Raw genomic sequence first — 22,346 nt, 5'->3', positions numbered from 1 at the left:
AGATGAATGGATAAAGAAGATGTGGCACATATATACAATGGAATATTCCTCAGCCATAAAAAGAAACGAAATTGCGATATTTGTAGTGAGGTGCATGGACTTAGAGTCTGTCATACAGAATGAAGTAGGTCAGAAAGAGAAAAACAAATACCGTATGCTAACGCATATATATGGAATCTAAGAAAAGAAAAATGGTACTGATGAACCTAGCTGCAGGGCAGTAATAAAGAGGCAGACATAGAGAATGGACTTGATGACATGGGGTGGGAGGGTGAAGGTGGGGCGGAGTGAGAGTAGCATCGACATATACACACTGCCGAATGTAAAATAGTTGGCTGGTGGGAAGCAGCGGCACAGCACAGGGAGATCGGCTCGGAGCTTTGCGATGACCTAGAGGGATGGGATAGGGAGGGTGGGAGGGAGGCTCAAGAGGCAGGGGACGTGGGGACATAGGTATGCATATGGCTGATTTGCTTTGTTGTGCAACAGAAACTAACACGGTATTGTGAAGCAATTATACTCCAATAAAGATTTCTTAAGTAATAATAATAAAAAAAAACATAAGGTGCGATGTCTCACCGCCAGTGGAGGGTTTCTGCTCCATGGTAGTAGGGTCTCCCTAGAACGAGCTAAACAGCGTGTTAAACAGGACATCCCCACTGGTGGTTCATAACACTGTGTGCACTTCTCTCCTTCCCTACCATGATTATCCTAATTCAGACCCTCAGCAGAGCTTCCGGCACCCTGCAAAGAGCCCCCAAACTGACCCTCCTGATTCCAGTTTTGTCTCCTGCCCATTCGTTTTCATTGTTACAAAAGTAACAATGTGACTTCCTTGCTTAATATGCTTCCAGGGCTCTCCAGGGCCCACAGGATGTAGCACATACCAGTGTGTGCACTGGATCCAGAAAACCTGGCCTCCAGCCCCTGGCCGTCTCCTCTGTCCCCTCTCTTCCTCTGCACCCCTGGGCCCTCCGCTCATCACACCCTACACTTCTCTAAAGCAGCCTGCTCTTTGTTGCCTCAGGGCCCTTGCACATGTTGCTCCTTCTGTTTACAATTAAAATGACAGCTAACATTTTGTAATGATCTGCAGGCCATAGGGATGAGAGCTTTTCATGTATTATCATCTTTTAATTTTCACAACCGCCTTATGAGGTAGGAACTCTTCTCATCCCAACTTTAGAGATAAAGAAATAATCTTAGAGGTTTTAAAAGTTTCTCAAGCCCACAAGTGGCAGAGCTGGGTCTGGAAGTCAATTCCATCTGAACTCTAAGCACTGGCTCTCGGCCGTTGTCTCCCCAGAACCTCCTTTCAAGTACGAGTTTGGAAATCAGGACCTTCAGAAGAACCCCCCTAAATCTTCCCTCCTCTTTGACTCTACCTCAAATAAAACAAAACCCACTCCCTTGGGTAAGCTCGGCTTCTCTTTGCTCACCTAACTTGCTGTGTTTACTGTGTGTTCGTGCCTACAGTGTGGACCATAATTACACACTTTCCCCCCATCTCTGAATATAAGGTCTTCTTGGGCAGGGCTGTTTTTACACCTCCTTGTATTCCCAGCACTTAGCACAGGGCCTGGTACCCAGTTAGCACTGGCAAAGAAATCCTTAAGATTGTTCTGTCCAGTGGTACCAAAGCATCAACCAGTCCAAGGCAAAATGAGAAATTAAGGCTATGGCATGAGCCTTGCATTTCTGCTAGAGTTATGCAAACATCTCTATGCTGCAGTGTCTTTTATTTATTTTACAAAATGATAGTGATAGCTGCATCCTAAGTCCCCGAAGTTTATTTTGATATTTTACCGTTTTATGAAATTCCAAAGTCTAGGAGTCACTACCCTGGTCAGTTACTAGGCCCAGCTTGGGAGCAGAGCTGCTGGTCTCTGCTCTGAAGCTGGCGCCTCCAGCTGCACACTGTGGCCTGTGTCTCATTTAGTTTTATGATAAGTCTGATCTCCTAACTACAATGGAGCCCTGAGATTTCCCCAACAGAGTGGAGGAAAGAAGTCCAGTTCTCGCTTCAGGAGTGTTTCTGGCGACTGGATGTGATTGTAGGAGGGCTATTCAGACAATCTGCCCTTCAACCTGATCAACAAGGTTCAGATCTGGAGAAATCCTGATGGCAGCCAGGTTGGCCGCTGCTGTCAGCGACGAAAGAGGCTTGCAGGCTCCCCACACTGTCCCCCAAAAGCAAGTGATCCCTCTGGCTTGCCTCCCATGAACCAACCAGGGAGCTGTCCGAGCAGGGAGAGTACAACCCTGATACGTCTGGTATTCACACTACCCAGAGACACTTTCTCCTAGTAATCATACAACCCATCATACCTCATTTATACTCCTTGATTGCTTACAATGATAAGCAAAACCGGTTGACCATCAGCCTGTAATGTATCAGATACAAAATAGGTGGCTTAAAAAACTACTTCTCAACAAAAGGAAGGGTACGTTCCTTAAATGACAGAAGCACCTGCTTTTCTTTGGCGGTGGGGGGGCGCGGGAAATTCATGGATGGAATGAAGTAGCTCAGCCTATAAATTCCGGGAGCAAAACCAGGTGAGCGATTTTAGATAGTTGGGCTGGGCTGGAATTCCCTGCCCCAGCTGCCGCTTCTGCAATGAAGTCATAAGGTTCTCTGTTCCGTTGCCGAAAGTCGTGCCAAGAGTCCAACAGATGATTTCATTCCAAGACGAAGGAGGGAAACTAGAGTGAGTCTATTAAGCACTTTCATCTGACAATAAAAATGAGTTAATGGCTAAAATGTGTTTTCAAAACGTTTTAACACTACAAGTAATGGCACTCAAATGGGAAAATGCCTTGAATACCCTCATCCATCATTAATACCACGGTGTCCCTCAAAAGGGCTGGGTGTTCCCGGTGGAATACAAGCTGCTAGAGTCGAGTTGTAAGACAGTCCATGGGAATTCTCAAAAAAATACCGAGAGACCATTACAGAGCTGAACGATTAAGTGCAGGTTTAAAATAGTCCTTTCAATATCTGAGTTCAGTTTTCTAAAATAGACTATTACCTCATCACAGCTAATTTCCCCATAAACATCAATATTACAGCAGCAAAAAGCCTCCACAAGAAATGAGAGTGAAATTAGATTCTTTTTTAGGGAATGAAAGTCAATGTGCCCCCAGCCCCAATTTCCAATACCAGTGAATATGGAAACCATCAAACTGGGACTTTGTTCTGGACCAGCCCACCGCTGGGAAATCATTAGTGAATCTGTTCCCTTCCACTTGTGACATCAAGAACACGGTGAGGAGGAAACTGCTTGATAAGGTTGCCCCTTCCCTAGAAGGAGGGCTGACCGTCACAGCCCACCCAGGCCACTTCTGCCCGATTTCAAAGGGAGAGTGACCCCTGCAGGGCAGCAGTCTTGGAAGTGCCTTCCGCTTACGGAGCAGTGTTGGGAAAGCTGTTTATTCCACCTGTCTCCGATGGCTTCGCTTCAGTCTAGAACCTGAAAGGGAACACGGAGAAGTCGCCCAAAGTTTGGGCTGTTCTGACCATCAGTGATTTAGATTAGACAGACTCTCGTTTCTCTTGGATTACAGATCTCCTTCTTCCAGAATTGATTCTCGGGTATTTCAACCGACAGAAGCCGGGGTCCTCTTTGCTCTGAGTGAGGGGCTGCAGAGGAATCTTGCCCTGCGTGCTGCTGGCCAAGCCCTCCCCCGCCGAGATGCTGGAGCGCCTCCTTACTGCCCCCTCATCTCTCTGAACGGTCCTTCTTAAGTCTCCGCTTCCTCCATCTAACCTTTAAGTGTCTGTCTCCAATGCTCGTTCTTCACACCTTGTCTCCCCGTCCCGCTCTAGCCCCAAACTGGACCTCCCTCCTCAACTCCTGGCCGGTAACTCTAAGTGAATTTCCTGCAAGCATAGCAATTTGGGGAAGATCTTAATGGCCTTAAGTTCCGCCCTTCCCAAATGTCCTCCTCCTTCTTTGTTCACAGAAAGGCATCATCGTCCATTAAATTATGAGCCAGAAACCTGTGTCCCCCGAGATTTCTGCACCTGCTGCCCCCTCTTAGACCTGGTGTCTCACCAAACTCTATCCAGGTACCTTCCACGTCTCCCCTGGCCGTGACTTCTCTCTAAGCCCTTCTCCTGGCTGCAGTCTCCAGCCATTATCTTGGGCTCTCTCTCGCCTCCCCCAATCCAACACCAGATACCCCGAGCACCTCGGATCACACAGGAGACTCTGAGCGCACGTTACAGGAAATGTCCTGTGTAAAGTGAATGCTGGTGAATTAAATCTCTTCTATATGTTATCTCACAATATAACCTAAAAAAAAAAGAGAGAGGAAAAAAAAGAAAAAGGCTTCCCCGCCCCCCCCACCCCCCGTCCCTGCCTGGCTCTCGGTCCCCGGCAGCTGTTCCACACATCTGTGCCTGAGGTCTCTCTGCCTCCAGAGGTCACTGTCAAGTGGTGAAATATGACCTCACAGGTCAAGGCACCGGGAGGCACAGTGCCCGCAGATGCAGTACTTCTGGGAAGCGAAAGCCCCCTGAAGAACCCCACCTGCCCCAGTGCCAGGGACTGACTTGATTTGCAAGTCTAGGTTTCCGGACACTGAGTTTTCTTAAACGGAGGTCCACCTGTGCAACAAAGGAGGCTTTGGAATTGATGGAGGTGTCAAAGCGTTAGGTATATTACTTCCCAGGTCAAAGTTATTTGGGGGGGGGGATGTCAAAGTTACAGAAGTACCGAAAAGACCACCAAAAGCCATTTCACATACTGAAAACCTAAAGAATTTGAAGCCAAGGGAGGTTGGCGCGGTCCATTACATCTCAAGTGTCAAGGTCGGCCAAAGGGCGGAAAACATCCCTTGAAATCTCAGAGGCAGGAGGGGCTTTGCTTTGGTCTCCAGTTTCTGAAAGGAGCAAATGCCTTGATTTCAAAGTACGCTTAATCGCAAACCAAAGGAACGCTTTAAAATAAAACCCCTAGCGTGAACCCCAAGCAAGCACTGAAGACCGTCACTGTAAGCTGGGACAGGAAAGGCGGCGGGGGGCGGGGGAGTGTGCTGAGTGCCTGGGAGGCCGGCTCTCCTGCCTTTCTGAGGCAACTCCCCGGCCCAGCGCGATGTGGAGCTGCTGGGTGGAAGGAAAAAGGCATGTTTCAGTGTAAACGCTCCCCAAGCTGGCTGTCAAATTAAGATGGGTGCAATTTTTCACATGGTCCTAGAACCTGACCCGAAGCTCTCTTTCAAGTTTCAGCTCCTGTGAACACTCTGTGCTTTGGTCACACCAGCGTATGGACCGTGCCAACAGCTCTGGCCTGGTTCTTGCTTCTGTTTTTGTGCTCATATGCTGCTCCCTTTGCTTGGAATGCCCTCCCCCTCTCCTCTGCCTCTGGATGGCCTATCTTTCAGGGCCCAAATCAGATTGCACTTCCTTCCAGAAACCTCCTCCCTGAGCCCCAGGCTGAATGAACAACCTTTCTTCCTTACTGTGGATTCTTTAAAGGGCTATGTCTTCTTCATTTCCAGAAGGTTACCCATTTCAACTACCCCCCACCCCTCCCCAGCCAAGCTCCAAGCACAGGTCCAGCACGCAGTCCAGTCCAGCACTGATGGCCACTGAAACGGAATGGAAGATTCGGTAAGCAGTCACTGCATAGCAATGACAGGAAGATTGTCAACTGCAAACAAGCCGAACAGAGGAAGGGTCGTTGGGAAGAGAAATAGGTTGGAGAAAATAAACATTTCCCAAAATAGAGATATTCTTGTTGTTTTATGATCATAGATGACCTTGAGAATCCGATGAATATCGGCCTTCTTAGAAAAACGCACCCATGAACAGACCCACATGTTTTTGCATATAATTCCAGGAGGTACAACACACACACTGACACCCAAGAATGGAAATCCCTCATTTATTTTAAAATCGCTAATTGAGTGTATGGACAGCCAGGCAGGATGAGGGAGGCATTTCCAAGTGTGTGGACCGTGGACCACGCTGAAGGAGAAAAGGAGTTCTTTAGTGGCAACAGCACAGGCTGAGGAGACCTTGGGTAAGTCTCCTCTTCTGAATTTGGGTTTTCCTCGTCTGTGAAATGCGAATCATAATACTTCCTTAGCAGTGTCGTTAGTGAGTAAATAAAATTATGCAGGGAAAGCACCTAGTATAATATCTGGCACGCAGTCAGCCTCCAGCAACGAATGCTAGTTTTCTGCACCTCCTGTCTCGCAACCACAATGCAAACAAGTCATTTCCCTTTTAGCAATAAATTCTGCACGGCCGCTTTGGAGCGAGGGAGGAAAGCGACTGAGACCACCGCCTCGGCGAAGAGGTGAAGCCGGTGCCGCGCGGCTACTGCGGGCGCGTTCGCGTGGCTATTAATCATACAAGAGCCCATTTATGACAAACACAGGTCACTCCCTTTGCATGACAAGCCCTATGGGTCCACAGAGGCCCATTATCCAAAAAAAACAGAGCATTGTGGGCGACGCGGGCGAAGCCGAGTGCACACACACAAGCGGACATTGTGAGGCTGTTTGCACAACCCCGCGGTGCTCCTCGCGGATTTCCTGCCAGGGAGACATTTCCATCTCGCGGAGGCGGCTGCAGACATTTGCTCATTCAACATGGCTTCGGGCCGCGGGCTGCGAGAGCCAGGGGCGCGGCGCCCTCTGCCGGCCGTCTCCAGACCGCAGGCGGGGATGGGCGGAGGATAACGGCAGCCGCTCTCAGCATCCCAGCCTCCTCTCTCCTTCCCCTTCTAAAGGAAAGCGGTGCAACAGGCTTGAGCTCTGGGGTCTGGAAAGCCTGTAACATGTGTTGGCCGCAGGTCCTTGGACCAGCCATGTCACCCCTCAGGTCTTACTTTCCTAGGTGGAACCCCCAGCACTCATTTGTTTGCGGCAAGCCCTGAAGGAGATGACAGCTACACCGCCCAGGGCCTGCCCCTCGGCCAGTGTGGAATCAATCCCCGTATTCCCCTTCTCCACCTGTCTCCCGTAGGGTGGGGTTTGTCATCTGCCCTCTGAAACTAGGAAAGGAAATCAACCAGCACCTATGGGTAATGTCTTGGCTTCAACTGTAGCCAGTGTTCAGAGCGCATGTATGACTTTATCTTCCTGTGTCATCTCCTTTTTTCAAATTGTTCTCTCTTGCTTTACAGTGCGTGTTCTGTGTCGGCAAGGGCAGCCCCGACATGCAGTATTCCACCCAGCATCTGAAACGCCCGACCTTCAGGACAGGCTCAGCTGAAGGTGGAGGGTGAGCTCGCAAACATTCTCAGCTAAGCTGTCTTTCTCAGAGATAAAAGAAAGACCACCCTATTGAACTTCTTAAACTGAGCTGTGATGTTTAGCATAGCAACAAGAACATGAACTTGGGTTTGGATCACAGCTTAGCTATTTATTAGCTGGGTGGTCTCAATCAACGTATTTAACAACATTTACTTAACCTCCCAGAGTCCGAGTTTCAATATGAGTAAAACAGAGATGAATTCAACCTCTTCAAGGCTGGTTTGTAGAGACAACGACACCACACATGTAAGGAGCCAGAGGCATAAATGGTAGTGGCCATGGTCACGATCACTACTCTCATTTTCTTGTTCCACTCACTGGTCTTAGTTCTGTCCTCCTGGCCATGAAGAAGGTGGAGGTGCTCTGTGGCATTCCGGAAGCAACTGAGAAGCCGCCGCAGTCCCAGCCCTCCCTTTCTTTTTTTTGAAAATTAACTTTTTATTTCTAACATGGCCAAGAAGATACATGAAACTCAAAACCATCAACAAGAGATGCACACAGAAATATACAGACATGACTTGAGTGCAGGCAGTATTTTTTTTTTAATGGCTTTATTGGAGTATAATTGCTTTACAATGGTGTGTTAGTCTCTGCTGTGTAACGAAGTGAATCAGCTATACATACACATGTATCCCCATATCCCCTCCCTCTTGCGTCTCCCTCCCTCCCACCCTCCCTATCCCAGCCCTCTAGGTGGTCACAAAGCTATGCGCCTGCTTCCCACTAGCTATCTATTTTACGTTTGGTAGTGTATATACGTCCATGCCACTCTCTCACTTTGTCCCAGCTTATCCTTCCCCCTCCCCGAGTCCCCTTTCTGACACAACTATTAATATCTATTAAATACCATCTTAGAGGATGTATGCTGATGACTTCCAAATTTATAACTGTCTCCTTGTTCCCCTCACTTGAACTCCAGACTCATTTATCCCACTGACTGCTTGACTTCTAATAGACACCTCACACTTCACATATCCAAAATTCAAGTTTTGTTTTTTTTTCCTAGAAATCTGCCCCTTCTTCAGTCTTTCTTCTCTCTGTAAATGGCAATTCCATGTTTCCAGACACTCCGACTAAAAACGTCAGTGTCATCCTCGGCTTTCCTTTCTCTCACACCCCATATCTAAGCTAACAAACCTTCAGCTCTCCTTTCAGGACGCAGCTTGAATTTGATCGTTTCTCGGACATGGAGGCCTAGATACCCACAAGGCATCTCATCTCTTGCCAACACTATCATACTCACTTCCTAAACAGATTCCCCAGTTCCCAATCACTCAGTCAATTACCTATCTGGCAGCTCTAATGATGTTTCAAAAGTTTCAGCATGTCACTCCTCTGGTTAAATCCCTTCAATGGTTTCCTGTGTCACTTAGAGTAAAATACAAGATTCTTATCACAGTCAACAAGGCCCGAGGTGATGTTACCCCAAGGTAGTTCATCTCGTACAACTCCCCTCCATCGCTGGGCTACTCACGGCTTCTGGCCTCTCCCTCTTCTTCATTCTTGAACTTATCACATGTGTTTCTGCCACAGGACCGTTGCTAGTCCTTAGTCCTAGAATGCTTTCCCCCAATATATCTGCATGGTTTTTCTTTAGGCCTCTGTCCAGGGTTTACTTTTCAGCGGAGCCCAACCTAACCACCCTCTCCAACATCACACTTCACCCTACTCCCCACTCACTGTCTTTATTTTTCTTTTGAATCTCTATCGCCATTAACATATATACCCCCAGATCCCAGACTAGGGCCTGACACACAGTAGGAATTCCATAAATACAGGTGGAATGAATGAAGTCATCTGTTCGTAAACATGACTCCCATGATCCCCTGGAGCTTCTCTTCCATCCAAACATGAGATTCTTCCTCCAGGCCCGTGGGAGGAGAGGCTCTCAGGCCATCTGTTATTTTGGTCAGACACTCTTATTTGGGTAAGAAAAGGGGAGAAGTAGTCCTTTCACGGGATGGGAAAGTGCATGGTCAGTGAGCCTGGTCCTAATGAGGTACAGCACGAACCTCTAAAATAGAAAGTGTGTTTTGGGGGGAAAGTAGAGGGAGAGACGGTCAGGAGAATCTACTGAAGACTGATTATATAGGAACTTTGAATTCAGAAAGCAGAAGCAAGGAAACTCCAGGGCAGAAATGCAGCTCGGTGCCTGGGGCGGGTCAGGCAGTTGTTATGTAACCCTGGGGCCTGAAGGTCATGGAAGCTACCGCGACTGCAAGGCCTCTGCAATGCCACCAAATGCACGGGAGTCACTGTCTCTTGTCCCCATCTGTTTTTAGCCACTTGTTTGCTACAAGACCTTGGAGAAGGTCACTCCCTCCATCTGAGTCTCATCCTTATCACATCTGTAACCCACCAGGACTGGCTAGATGACCTGGGAAACTCCTCTTCGTTCCAACATCCTGAGGTTTTAATGCAATGAGAATGTCCAACAATTTCCAGAAATGTATTCAGGCAACCTAAGGCCACACCAGGAGCTAAGGTAATTAGAAATGGGATGAGATTTCCATTTAAGAAACAGAACTGCGCCTTGACAGCACTTGCACAGAGCATCCCTGGCTTGTTCCTTGAAGCCCTTTGGATTTCCAACTATTTGGGAAGGACGGTGGTGATAGATTCCCAGCACCATGCTATCTCAAAATTGGCCACTGCTGCACTCAGGGAGTACTCCAGAGTTTACCTCCGTGAAAAAGCAGTAATTCAGAAATCAGGTAGAACACTTAAACTACTAAAGAGAAATTGTTCTCGAGCCCTTTTGTACTTCCGAAGCAGCAAACATCATGAAATACGCAGACAGGCTAACTACAACTAATTTTCATATATTTGATAAAGCGGGTCCCAAAGCACCTGTATTAGGCAACGCTTGGGCGGCCAGCTTTCATCTATCCCGTGCATTCAGAGGTCTAATATGACGTTCTCTAATTCAGACTCTTTTCCTCTGGAATTCCAGAAGCAATGGAAAAGCCGCCACAGTCCCAGCCTTCAGAGCCCAAATCAGATCTCACTGCAGTTACGATAATAATATAATTGTAACATTAAGGCACTAGGTTAGGGATAATTGGCAAACACCAAAGCTACGTCCACTGGCTTTCAAAACAATTCCAAGAGATGGTGAAATGATGCTGTTGACTCCCAAGGCTTTGGAAGTCTACTTACTTTGCCCAGGAAATGGCAGCATTCAGTTGAAATAAGTCATAAATTCTTACAACATTTCTAGAAATTACCAGTAACACTGAAGATTCTGTTTAGTTGGCAAAAGTCTGTTGGCTCTGCCGGGTGATCTATCCACCTACATTTCCCTTTATGTGTGATTTGATTCAGTTGATCCCCACCTCCACCCAAATCCAACACCCCTCCTCTCCCTTGCCACTAGCTCCCAAGTTAGAACTGGCCTCTTCCTTCTTATGGCCCTAATATATACACCCCGTGTATCCTGTATATACTTCTAACAAAAATATAATATTCATATGTGTCTGCTCAGCTTCCTCGACGCAGGTCTTAATCGTTGGTCCGGCCTCCACACCCAGCACAGTCCTTGACAGAGTCCAGGAAAGTGGGTGCGTGGTCAAAGGGGCAACTGCGTGAACATTTGCTCTGTTTAGAAACTAGAGCTACGGTCCCTGCACCATCCAGTGAGGGTGAGAGGCTATGTTTAAAGCCAGCTGTAACGAGTGGAAGATTCTAGTGAGGACTGGTATCTGGGAAGAGGGTGGAAAAGAGGAGAGGAATCCTCCGGCCGGAAGGATCTGGGAGGGCTTCATGCAGGAGGGGGCTGTGGAGTGGGAAGGAGGCCAGGGAGAAACTGTCAGTGAGGCCTGGGGCTGGGACGAAGGGAACCCCAGGTCCCCCACAGCTGAGATCACACTCTCGGTGGCTGGAGTTGAGAGGCCTTTGGAGGGACAGCTGTCACAGGCCTGGCCCTGAGACCTGTCGGCAGATCCCAGTCTCCTGGTTATGATGAAGTGGTGGGACCCGGTTTTCTTAGGTGGCTTTTTTTTTTTTTTTTGCAGTACGCGGGCCTCTCACTGTTGTGGCCTCTCCTGTTGCGGAGCACAGGCTCCGGACGCGCAGGCTCAGCGGCCATGGCTCACGGGCCCGGCCGCTCCGCGGCATGTGGGATCCTCCCAGACCAGGGCACGAACCCGTGTCCCCTGCATCGGCAGGCGGACTCTCAACCACTGCGCCACCAGGGAAGCCCCTCCTAGGTGGCTTTTAAACCCACTATAAAGGTGGTTCTCTGCCAGGCAAACTTACATCCACCACCAGCCTGGGGCCTGCCGTGCTCCCGGTGCCAGTCCTGGGGGAACGCGCTGCCCTCCGCTCCTCTCCCCACGGCCCCGGGAGCCCTCTCTCAGCACCTCCCCATGGTCCTGTCACCCCTGCTTACCTGCCTGCCTCTCCTCTTAAAGGATGAATACCCCCAGCACCGGAACTGGGACTGGATTGTTTGAATCCAGAGTAGGCTGTTCAGGGAATATGTTTCCGAATAAATGAAAAAGTGAGTGGACCAGAGATGGCGTGGATGCCCAAATCTAGACCCAAGGACCTCTTGTCCATCATCCACTTAGAGCAAGAGGGAAGGAAAGAGGAGGGGCTGGTGGGAGAGGAGGAAAAAGTCAGAGAGAAGGAGGAATGAAAGGAAGGAAGAAAGGGATGAAGGAAGAAAGAAAGGAGAGAGGGAAGACAAATCGTTTCCCCACTTTCACATCCCGTTTGATAAAGATGTAACCAGCTTCAGGCGCATGAAGAAACAGACTCACAGGAGTCTCATCCTATGCTTGCCAATTAAAAGAAAGAAAACCTGAGTCATCAGAAAAGCAAAATACGGCCTCAACGATGCCCACGTTAACTTCCGAAAAAGACATCTCCCGCCGCTAGGAGTCATTTTCACAAAGGGTGGCCTGTGGAGACTTCTGAGCGTCCGGAGGCTGAGCCGAGAGAAGTCCAAAGGCAGGGACAGGCGTGGCAAAGGAACAGTGCCTCCCGTCAAGTGCAGGTGGAATCGCATTGTGTGGAAGCTCTTTTCAATCCAAATCCCTGCCCGGTGGGGAGGCCTGTATTCTGAAGTGGCCGGCACTGCTTTCCGCCGCGGGGCAGTGGGTCCTGCCCCGGGTAAATCCTGTCCACTACTCTTCACTCACCTTTCCTACTACGTAACAGTGTGGGCACAGAGGGCGCTGAAGCTGAAATCCTGAAGACTCCAAAAATGACGTCCCTCGACCCCCTGCTTCCCAAATCCTCATTCTCAGATAAGCGTGATAATAGCAGCTGCTGACTGTCATTCCTGCACTCAGTGCCGTTTTAAGTGCTGCCCACAAATTATCTCATTTAATTCTCACGATAACCCTCCAACGTAGACGAGTAGTTTGGCTTTAAGAGTTACTAAAGCGATATATTTCTGTAAAAACCGAGAGCTTTTCTTTGGGCAAACGTTAAGAGCTTGCAGTTAAGTACTTTCTCCACTAAGGGGCGTGCTCATCTCACGTTAAAAACGCCAGACCTGGTCAGGGTAGGTACTTAGTACAAAAGCAGAAGTTTGGAAAAGGGACAAAGCAGGGGGATCCATTTCAATGCCCTGAATATATTTATTCTTAGTAGTAAAAAGGGTTCAAATTCGCAGCTGTGGTACCCAGTGCTTACTTAACACACTAACTCACTTCATTCCTGTTCAAGGTCATTTCAACAGCATTGATCTTGACCACTTTGCTGGAAACGGAGCCATGACATTTGGGAAAGAAAAATTAATAGATTCAGCCAGTTGGCTTAGTAATCATCTTCCCCTGCCTCTTCCCCTAATGTCTTAAATCACGTGTTCCAACCAGGGAAACATCTGTCTGGTGGCTGAATCAACCTGACTTCAGTTGCAAAATGTAAAGAATAAAAGAAAGAAAGAAAATGCTGAAATCTTATCCAAGCTTATCAAAATGAATTACGACAGCTCATTTTGGTGAAATGTCCACTTAAAATTATATTTTGGATCTGGAAAACACTCTGGAAGTGTAAACTAGGAGAGCGGGAGATCCTCCGTCAGCGATCGGTAACCCCACCCTGTATTTATAGACAGAGAGACGTGCAGAAGTACAGCACTGCTTTCGCAGAGGATGCCCCTGCAGGAAACTCAACATACACAGAGAAGGCAGCAGAGTCACAGTGGAACTTCCCTGTTTGGATGGATCCAGCAAGACCACAGTTAAACCAAACAAACAACCTTCCCAAGTTTATCTCCAGACTGATGTTCAAACCCGGCCGTGCTCTTGATGACTCAACCGTGCACTACCCTGGTTTAAACTTTACCCTGCAGCCGGGGTTCCCCGGCTGGTGTCTGTGGCCACAAATGACTAAATTTGAAAGCTGTGCCCTGCATCTGCTAGAGGGCTCTCAGTCCTCACAGACAGATCAAGTACTGTTCAGGCTACTTCTAACTTCCACTTGAAGACAGCACATTGTTACTCAAGCACCAGGTCTGGGACTGCTCCGCAGTTCCTACCAGCTGAGAACCCAGCTAAAGAAAGCAATCCCAGGTCATTTGATGAAGTGGAGTATGGAGTGTGGGAAACGCACTGAAGAGACAGTGGAGACACGGGCTCCCCTTTCACTTACTAGCCTATGGCCCTGGCCATGAGCTTGAGAACCACTGCACTGGACTAAGGATGTGAAGTTCCGGTGTCAAATCCCCTTTTCTTCCTGTATCTCACAAGTAAACGGTTGTTTTAGGATTGATTATTTTAAGATAAATGAAACTAGCAGTTCCCCTTGGACTGGTTTCATATTCATTTTGTTTTACGAGTGAGTTCCTGTATTGACCCCATCTGGCACAAGTCAAAGCTCAAAGAGTAAGCAGGGATAGCAGAGTAAGCCCTCACTAGGGGTCTCATGCTGAGTACTTGTCACACAGGGTCCGAATCCTGGGTACCTACAAAAGCTTTACTCCTGCCTCCCATCCTCCCGGGTTCCGTTCACTCATCTGAAAAGAGGGTCAGACAGACTCAAGAGCAGGTGATCTCACAGATCCCGCTAAACAGTAAGCTTTCATGAAACTTCCAAGGCAGAACTCACTATAAATCTTTGTTAGAATAGAAAACCCAGGTGTTTAAATGCAATACTTACTTAAGCTAAAACACACACACACACACACACACACACACACACACACACACACACGCAGAGAAAACAATCCACCCATTGTATGCAGCAATTAAGTAATGTGACTCACTAATATTTTGTCCGTCACTGACCAGGCAGCTAGCATCTCTCGGAACCAATACAAGCAGCTCCCGTTCGGCTCCAACCAGAACGCCCGCAGCTCAGGGCTGTCCCTGCCGGGGTGTGACCTGGAAGATGCGCAGGGCACACGCGGCAGGCGCCCTCTTCCTACCCTCAGCCAGGGGAGCGGGTTGGCATGGTGACGCCTGAGACAGCTTTCACTTGATTCCTCCCTCTTCCCGTTCACTCTATTATCACTGTGTGAGATCTTGCCCCAGAAGAACAGAGAAATCCTGAGGGCGAGGTCTGATGTCAGGGGAGAACAAGCCAGTCTTTGTCAGGCCCTTCAAGGAGGAGGCCCGGCCAGGGCTCTCGGGCCGCACACAGAGGGGCCTGTGCTCGCTCTGCCGAGAGCAGAGGGGCCCTGCTCCATCCTGTGCGATGGGGGCCCTTTGCTGGCGTATCCTGAGCCCTCTTCCTCAACTGACACCGAAGCTGGGCAAAGGGGATGGATCTCCACCTGGGGGCCCCAGGCATTTCACACCAGAAAGGCTTCAAGCAGAGCCTACCGCCCACACCAACACCAGAAAACCACTCTCAAGAATTCCACCCTCCTTAGCTCTTCCCCCAGTCTCCCACTCAGAATGGACCCCCTCCCTAATCATCCTTAGTCAACTCCTCCCTCCTCCTGTCAACCCACTGTCCAGCCCTCGGCTCAGGCCTCCATCCCCCCCACTTCACTCCAGGCCCCCAGCTCCTCTGAGAAGCCGCCTGGCTCAGGGAACTCTCCAGCCTCTGGTCTCCTACAAGGCTTCACTTGTCCCAATGGCAAAGAAGGAGTGATGTCTCACTGTGTTTATCATGTTGCCGACTCCGGCTTTGAAATGCCATTATCTAGGACGAGTTCTGCACCCAGGAGATGCTTAATAAACAGCCAGTAAACGATTGAACCCACAGCACAGCCCAGAAACGGAATAGAATATTCGATTCTAGAGGCTTTAGATCAAAATAAAATGGGCGAACACTCACTGAGTCCTGACTATAGGCCAGGTACCACTCTGCACCCTTACGTGCATGAACTCACATCCCTGATCACAGCAGCCTCGTGTGGCAGGTCCTGTGGGCTCTCGTTCTGCAGATGAGGACAAGCTGGATGAGACGTCCGGTCAGCCCGAGCTCACCAGCTGGAAGCAGCAGAGGAGGGTCCCAGCCCGGGCTGTCCAGCTGCAGTCTGTGCTACTAACCACGGCAGGACACAGCTTCTCACGACAACCCCAGTGAAAGCAAATCTCACCCAAAGCCCACTCTGATGTACACCATGCCATGTGGCCTCCCTTAGAACTAGGGACATGGGCCTTTGCAAATGTCATCACATGTCCAGCTCCTTGTATCCACGTTATGGTAACTGAAGAAAATTGGTAGATTGCCGTTGCCCTCCTTGCTTGGCTAGCAGCCGGGTCAGGGCGGAAAGAGCTGACACGTGGGGAAAGGGGTCCTGCGGGGCACTGATGGCCAAGCCTGCGGTCACATGAACGATTCTGCAGGACTCTTCTCTCTGCCAGTGTGCAGCGTGCTCCTGACCCCCGGCTTCCTTCCTGCTCTCCAGGTCAGGGGCAGTCTCCCTCCTGGGACTCCTGGACTGGCAGCTTACGGGTCCCCAAGAGAGAAAGGAAGCTTGCCATCAGGGCGGAGCCCAACACTCCAAGCTGATTCTCCTCTTTTCCAACCCTTCTCTGGGTTGGAAGACAGAGCTGCAAGGAGGCCGGAGGGCTGGAAGAGGGGATTGAACAAGGGCAGCAGCTACACCGGGGGCTCCCAGCAGAAGGCTGGGAGGATGAGGTACCGCCGAGCCATCCTTTTACTCTGTACTGGCTCAGCTGTTCTGTTTCCAGGGCTGGTGGAGGCCCGGCCGTCCATGAGGAGGTGAGGGCCTTGGTTTCTCACCTTTGAGAGCTTCCTGGTGGTGATGATGCAAATTTGAGTCCTACACTGGGGTCCCCCGGCACGACGTGGGGAGTCAGCAGGATTCAAGGACTCTCCTTGGGGACGAGTTCAGAAATGGAAGTTGGACAATCAAGCCCAACACCCTCCTAGCGATGACGGGAAGGGAAGGGGTGTCCAAGGTCAAAGGTGAGTCAGTGCCAGGCCTGGACTAGAACCCAAGTTAACCCTGATGCCTGTCATTCCATCCCTCCCTCCCTGCCTTCCTTCTTTCCTCCCTTCTCCCTCCCCTGCAGGCCGAGCTATAGAGTGCTTGCCAGCGCTGGAGGGATCCACAGAGCATTTCCGGACACGTGCATCCCTGACTCTGGTGAGTTGCCACTGGCCCTCCCAGCTCTGCAGTTTGAAGCCCTAGTTGAGGGACCCTTCCAAGGGCAAGTCTTAGTTGTAGAATCTCCTCCTTGGTTTACTGGAAGCTTCACCCATTTATAGATAGGGTGATGCATGGCATATACAGTGGAAGAGGGACAGTTAGAAGAGGGTTTGAATCCTGACCACCTAATAGCTGTGGGCCTTGGGCAAGATGCTTCATCATTCTGAGCTGCAGGCTCCTCTTCTGTAGCTGACACCAAGACTCCCTTCTGCTGTGCCTGTGAGCATCCAATGCCATGACCTTTAGAGACTCTGGCACATCTGGGGATGTGTGCGGGTCAGCAAGGTCAGTTCTAAACCACACATCCATCTCCAACCAGCAAGTGTGACTGGAGGTCATGGGCACCAGGCTCTGTGCTAGGTTAGAATAAATTCTATATAATATAAATGGGCATATACATGTATAGACGCACTTACATATATATCATGCCATATACACATGAGAACGTGCATATACATCACACACACACACACACACACACACACACACACACATATATACACACCTATATATTTTTTTTCTAAGAGAAAGGTAGAAGGACAGATACAGTTTTAAAAACCTCTTGTAGTTTCCACTGCGAAGAAGCAGACCCAGGTCTCTGTAAAGTTGAATTTTGCCACCAGACAGCTATGCTGTTCAATCAGTGTTTCTGGATGATGGAAATGGATTCCTCCTTCTCCTCTTTCTACTTCTTTTCTGGCCCCCCACCCCTTATCCTATTCTGCTCACTAACACCTCCATAGCGTCGGAGAAGAGATGAACTCAAATTAGTCAATTTCATTATTTTCAGTCACCGCTGGGAACGAGGTGGGAGGATGGCGACTGGCGGAGTTTTAAAAGCAGAGCTGAGGCATTATCTGTGCATGACGATGCCTCCGGCTATTTCCTCCCCACCACCATCACAGAGAACTGAGTTGACGACAGTGTTGTTCTGTACTCTCTCCCAGATCCCAACTCCTACTCATCCTTTAGTGCCCAGCTCACATGGCCCCTGTTGGAAGCCTTCCCTGACTTGCCTGGGCAGAGGGCAGGCTCCCTCTCTGCACCCACGTCACTTTGTTCATGCCGGGGCTCTTGCCCATCACCTGCTCCCATGGCTGTTGGCTCCTCTGTCTTCGTCATGAGCTTATGAATTCCTCAAGGGGCTGACTGGGCTTGATTTGTCTTGATGCTTCCAGGCCTAGCACAGTGTCTGGGGCACGGTGAGGGCTCAGGTATTATCTGTTTAATGAATGTGCACATTTTAAAGAGAACACTCTTATTTTAGTGTTCAGCAGAGAGAGGGTTTCAGAAATGGGTATCTGTTTTCTGACCAGAAAAAAACAGATCAAGATCTAAATGCCATCATTTCTACTAGAATAGCATGGACTGTTGCCAGCCACTTTCTCTCATCAGAAAAAAGGCTCCTGTTCTAACCATTCACCAGTAATTTGTGCAACAAGTTGCACGTGAAGTGCTGTCAGCACTTACCACTCCCCAGGGCCCTGGGGGGGGGAAAGGCCATGTATCTACCCTCACAACCTCCCATCCGGCTGATCTGTGTGAACCCATTTTACAGCTGAGGAAACTGTTATCTTATAATATTACAGGGAGTAGATATAAAATATGCACTTTAGAGAACAGGGGGTCAAATAAAATTCGGCCCTTCGCTTTGTAAGACTGCAAGTGCCATCCATCTTTGCTTAAAGCTCTGTTACCAGCTCTGAGCTGTCCTCAGAATGGACTCAACTCTCTCAGCTCGACACTCAAGGTCCCTGGTTAATCCTCCCAGCTTCCGTCTCTGAGTGAGTCCCTCTCTGACTCACCTCACCTCACCTGCACAGCCACAGCGAGTCCCTCCAAGAGGCAGCCCTCGTGTATGCTTCTCCTCTACCTGGAGACCTTCCCTGAAGTTTCTCACCCTCCCCGATATTCACCTAGCAGACCACCCCTCATCTCTAGGATGGAGTGGAGACAGCGTGTCCCCAGGAAGCTTCCCCGGCTCTGCCCCTCACTCTGCTCACATGCTTCCAAGGACGGGGAGCTCACTACCTCAAGCGCCCCACCTCTTGGTCCCTCACACCCACTCTGATCAGAACACTGATAACTGGGGTGCTGTCTAGTCACTAGCAGGCCTCCTAGTGAAACCATAAACAACTTGAGGGCAGGAGCTGAATCTCAGCATCCTTTTCCATGGTGTCTAGCACTGGCGCTGATACAGAATAGGCACTCACATGTTTGTTGAATGGATTGGTCCTCCCTCTACCCAGAAGGCCAGACTTGGCAATAGTCTAGGTGGATGAATTCCAAGAGAACTCGTACCAGTGACCTGTGGGAGGTCCCAGGGGAAATTCCTACTCTAGCAAATTGGTATCACAATGACCAAATTAGGACAACTGCTCACTGGGACCTGATTTATCCATGCATCTTCTCCAAGCAGCCTTGAACCAGTGCCGGGCCACGGGCTCCTAGGACAGGGCGGCCAAGTCTCATTTACCTCCAGAGTGTCGGTACCCAGTATCCAATACGGGTTTTGGAATGAATGGCAAATACTCTACTGGTCAAGAACATCCATCTTTATTTCTATTTCAGGATGTTTTAGGGATGAAGCCTTTGAGACTCTCTGGGGAAGAGGGAGGAAGGGTACAGGATTCTCTGGAAAAGCCAACCAGAACACACAAGCCCAAGTCTTCACGGTGGCTCATGAGGCCTGCACCATCTGACCACTTCTCTCTGTCCTCACCTCCTTCCACTGTCCCTCGTTCCTTCCGCTCCAATCCTCTTGCAGTTCCTTGAAGCCCAAGAACATTCCCACCTGAGAGCCTTTGTTCCCTTTTTCCTTCAAGCCTCCCTCCCTCGCTTTGTTCGGGTCCTGCTCCAATGACACCCAATCAGGGGGGCCTTCCCTGGTATCCTGCCTAAAACAGCAATGCCTGTTCCCCCGACTTCCTCTCACTCTGACTTGGCTTTATTATCATTATTTCTGCTTTATTTTTTCCATAACACTTAATACTACCTGGTATAATATACGCTTATTTATTTATTGACACTCCCCTGATCCCACTAGAATGCAAGCTTGAAGAGAACAGGAATTTTGTTTGTTTTTTGCTTTGTTTTGTTTCGTGTGGACCCCTAACACCAAGAATACCCCTGCTGCGTAGGACATGCGCCATACAGATTTGTGGAATGCACGGATGGCTGGATAAATGAATGCCCCACAAGAGCTAACAGTCCACAGTCAAGGAAGACAGCCAGTGCTGTGGGCCTGGACGAACACATGCTCGAAACCTAACTGTCTCGCTGAGGGGCCAGGACACCTGCTCCCGAATCAGCTGGCCCCAGCTGTGAGGACATTCCTCTGGGTCTTGGAAGTACACTGGTTTGAAGTGAAAAGGCTGCTGGGGGTGAGTTAGTTTTCAGCTACTATCCGATGGGACAAAGGATGGACTCAACAGGCCGGGAGGGTGGTGAGACCTGAGGTTGGATGTAACAGGGCAAACCTTCAAATGGCCGAACCACAGAGGGCGATCTGGCCAAGGCGAGGTGAGGGCGGGCTGCTATTGAAGAGGAACTCTGAAATCAAGATTAACAGCTCTGGGCTTCCCTGGTGGCGCAGTGGTTGAGAGTCCGCCTGCTGATGCAGGGGACACGGGTTCGTGCCCCAGTCCGGGAAGATCCCACGTGCCGCGGAGCGGCTGGGCCCGTGAGCCATGGCCGCTGAGCCTGCGCGTCCGGAGCCTGTGCTCCGCAACGGGAGAGGCCACAACGGTGAGAGGCCCGCATACCAAAAAAAAAAAAAAAAAAAAAAAAGCTCTTCTCCTTCCTCTGAAGTATGCTACAGCTCAGAGACCCCTCTGGAGAAAGAAACCATAAGAGGAAGAAAGGAAGGGAGCACAAGATAAATCTGTTCCCCTCAAGAATGAGAATCTGGTCTAAGGACCAAGTCTGGGATAAAATAATCCCAGGAAATGAGAATTGGAAAATACCTGAGAAATCACCTGGTCTTATCTTCTCAACTTTATGAAATGCTTCTGGTTTTAGTTTTGAGGGAAAATCAGGATATCTAAATGCAAAAGAAGAGCTTTAGGAGAGGAGAGCAGGTCACAGCAGCAACCGCTGAAAGAGTAACAGGTGTGACATCATCTCAGTGTACTGTCACTTCCTTCGTGACTCCTGACCTTGGATGTGTGGGTGCCCTGGAGCAGCTTAGAGGAGATGTGCTAATACAACAAAGTCCAAGGAGCTGAAATCAGCAGACCTTGAGTCACTGGAGAGGGATGTCAGCCCATGTCAGGTCCAAGTTCAATGATGAAGTTCAAGTAGGCGTGGCCCTCTCCTTCCAGATAAGAAGAAAAGTGCCCATAACTGGGAGAAGGTGAAAGAGGGAGAGAACCAACGTGCTGGCGGTGAGGGAAGAGGGCAAGGGGCGTGGTGGTCTGAGGCTGGTGCACCGCAGTGCCGAATTCACCTCTAAATCCAGCTGCATTCACCTCTAAAAACGTTACAGTGAGGTGCCAGCCAGACTTCCGGCATGAGACCTAAATTCCACGCCAGGTGGGCTACTTCTCTCCCTGCTGGTCTCAGTCCGGATGGCCAGAAAGAAGCCCTCAGATGCATTCTGCAGGGACAAAGCGACCTCCAGCAACAACTCTAATCTGCTCTCCCCCTGCATGTAGTTCCAAGCGACCGTTTCCTGCCTAAACACTAAAAAGACTCAAGATAGCAACAGCTCCCACTCAGAAGGCAGTTATAAAACCCAGGGACATTTAAGCACTTCAAAATTACAGCTACTTTGAAGTGCACATCAATTCTTCATTATGTCCTTGTTTTTTTTTTTGCTTTTTGGTTTTTTCCCTTATACATGTATGTGGTGTTAGGAAGCATGGCTTCCAATCAGAGATGACAAATCTGGTGGAAGGACCATCCTCAATACTTGCAGGTATCCTGTAAGCCTGCATACCGCAGATTCTCTGCACTACAATGTCGGTCATCACCGTGCTGCTGGCCATAAGCAGAGACAGTTGATTCTTACCTGGAGATCTCCCTTGTGACTCAGATTCACCAATCCAGGCTGATGGAACGAACCAGATGAGCAGCTGTTTGGCCAAGACAAGTCTGGCTCCCTAAATCAGGGCTGTGGTCCTCCAGAGTCCTGTGGTTTCTCTGTCCTTGGTGAGTGATAACCTGCAGAAAGGGAATGCAAGTGACGTTACTAAGGAGAGGCCGTTTCCTCTTCTCCTCTCATCATAATACATTCTTTTAAGGAGAGCAGAGAGAGTCCCAGAATCACAGATTCCTAGGGCTGGAAGAAATGCAATAACCTTGTCTAATGCTTCTGTAGTTGAGGAAACTGAGGCTCAGAGAAGAAAAGAGCTTCACTCAGCCGCTTGGGATGAGATTCCAGATTAGAATGTGTCTCTGACTCTCTGGTCTCTGGAATTTCTTAAAAAAGCAGCCAATGATCGGGCTGGCTTCTCAAACAAGTGGTCACTGACCCTGAATAGAAGTCTTTTCTTTTATT

At 49.4% G+C, this 22,346-nt stretch overlaps 1 protein-coding gene across 3 annotated transcripts in view; it reads right to left on the bottom strand.

The window, feature by feature from the left end:
• Positions 1–21,994, bottom strand: part of CYRIA (CYFIP related Rac1 interactor A) — a 58,383-nt gene extending 36,389 nt beyond the window's left edge. The window contains exon 1 of one of the 3 annotated variants that reach the window (XM_079940559.1): positions 21,858–21,994. The gene's annotated coding sequence lies outside the window, so the exon portion shown is untranslated. The remainder of the gene's footprint in view (positions 1–21,857) is intronic. The other 2 variants (XM_079940560.1, XM_079940561.1) reach the window with 2 other exon arrangements.
• Positions 21,995–22,346: the final 352 nt, after the last annotated feature.

This window comes from Stenella coeruleoalba (genome assembly GCF_951394435.1).
Source record: "Stenella coeruleoalba genome assembly, chromosome: 13".
Lineage (NCBI taxonomy): Eukaryota > Metazoa > Chordata > Mammalia > Artiodactyla > Delphinidae > Stenella > Stenella coeruleoalba.
This window is presented reverse-complemented; position numbering and strand designations above follow the sequence as displayed.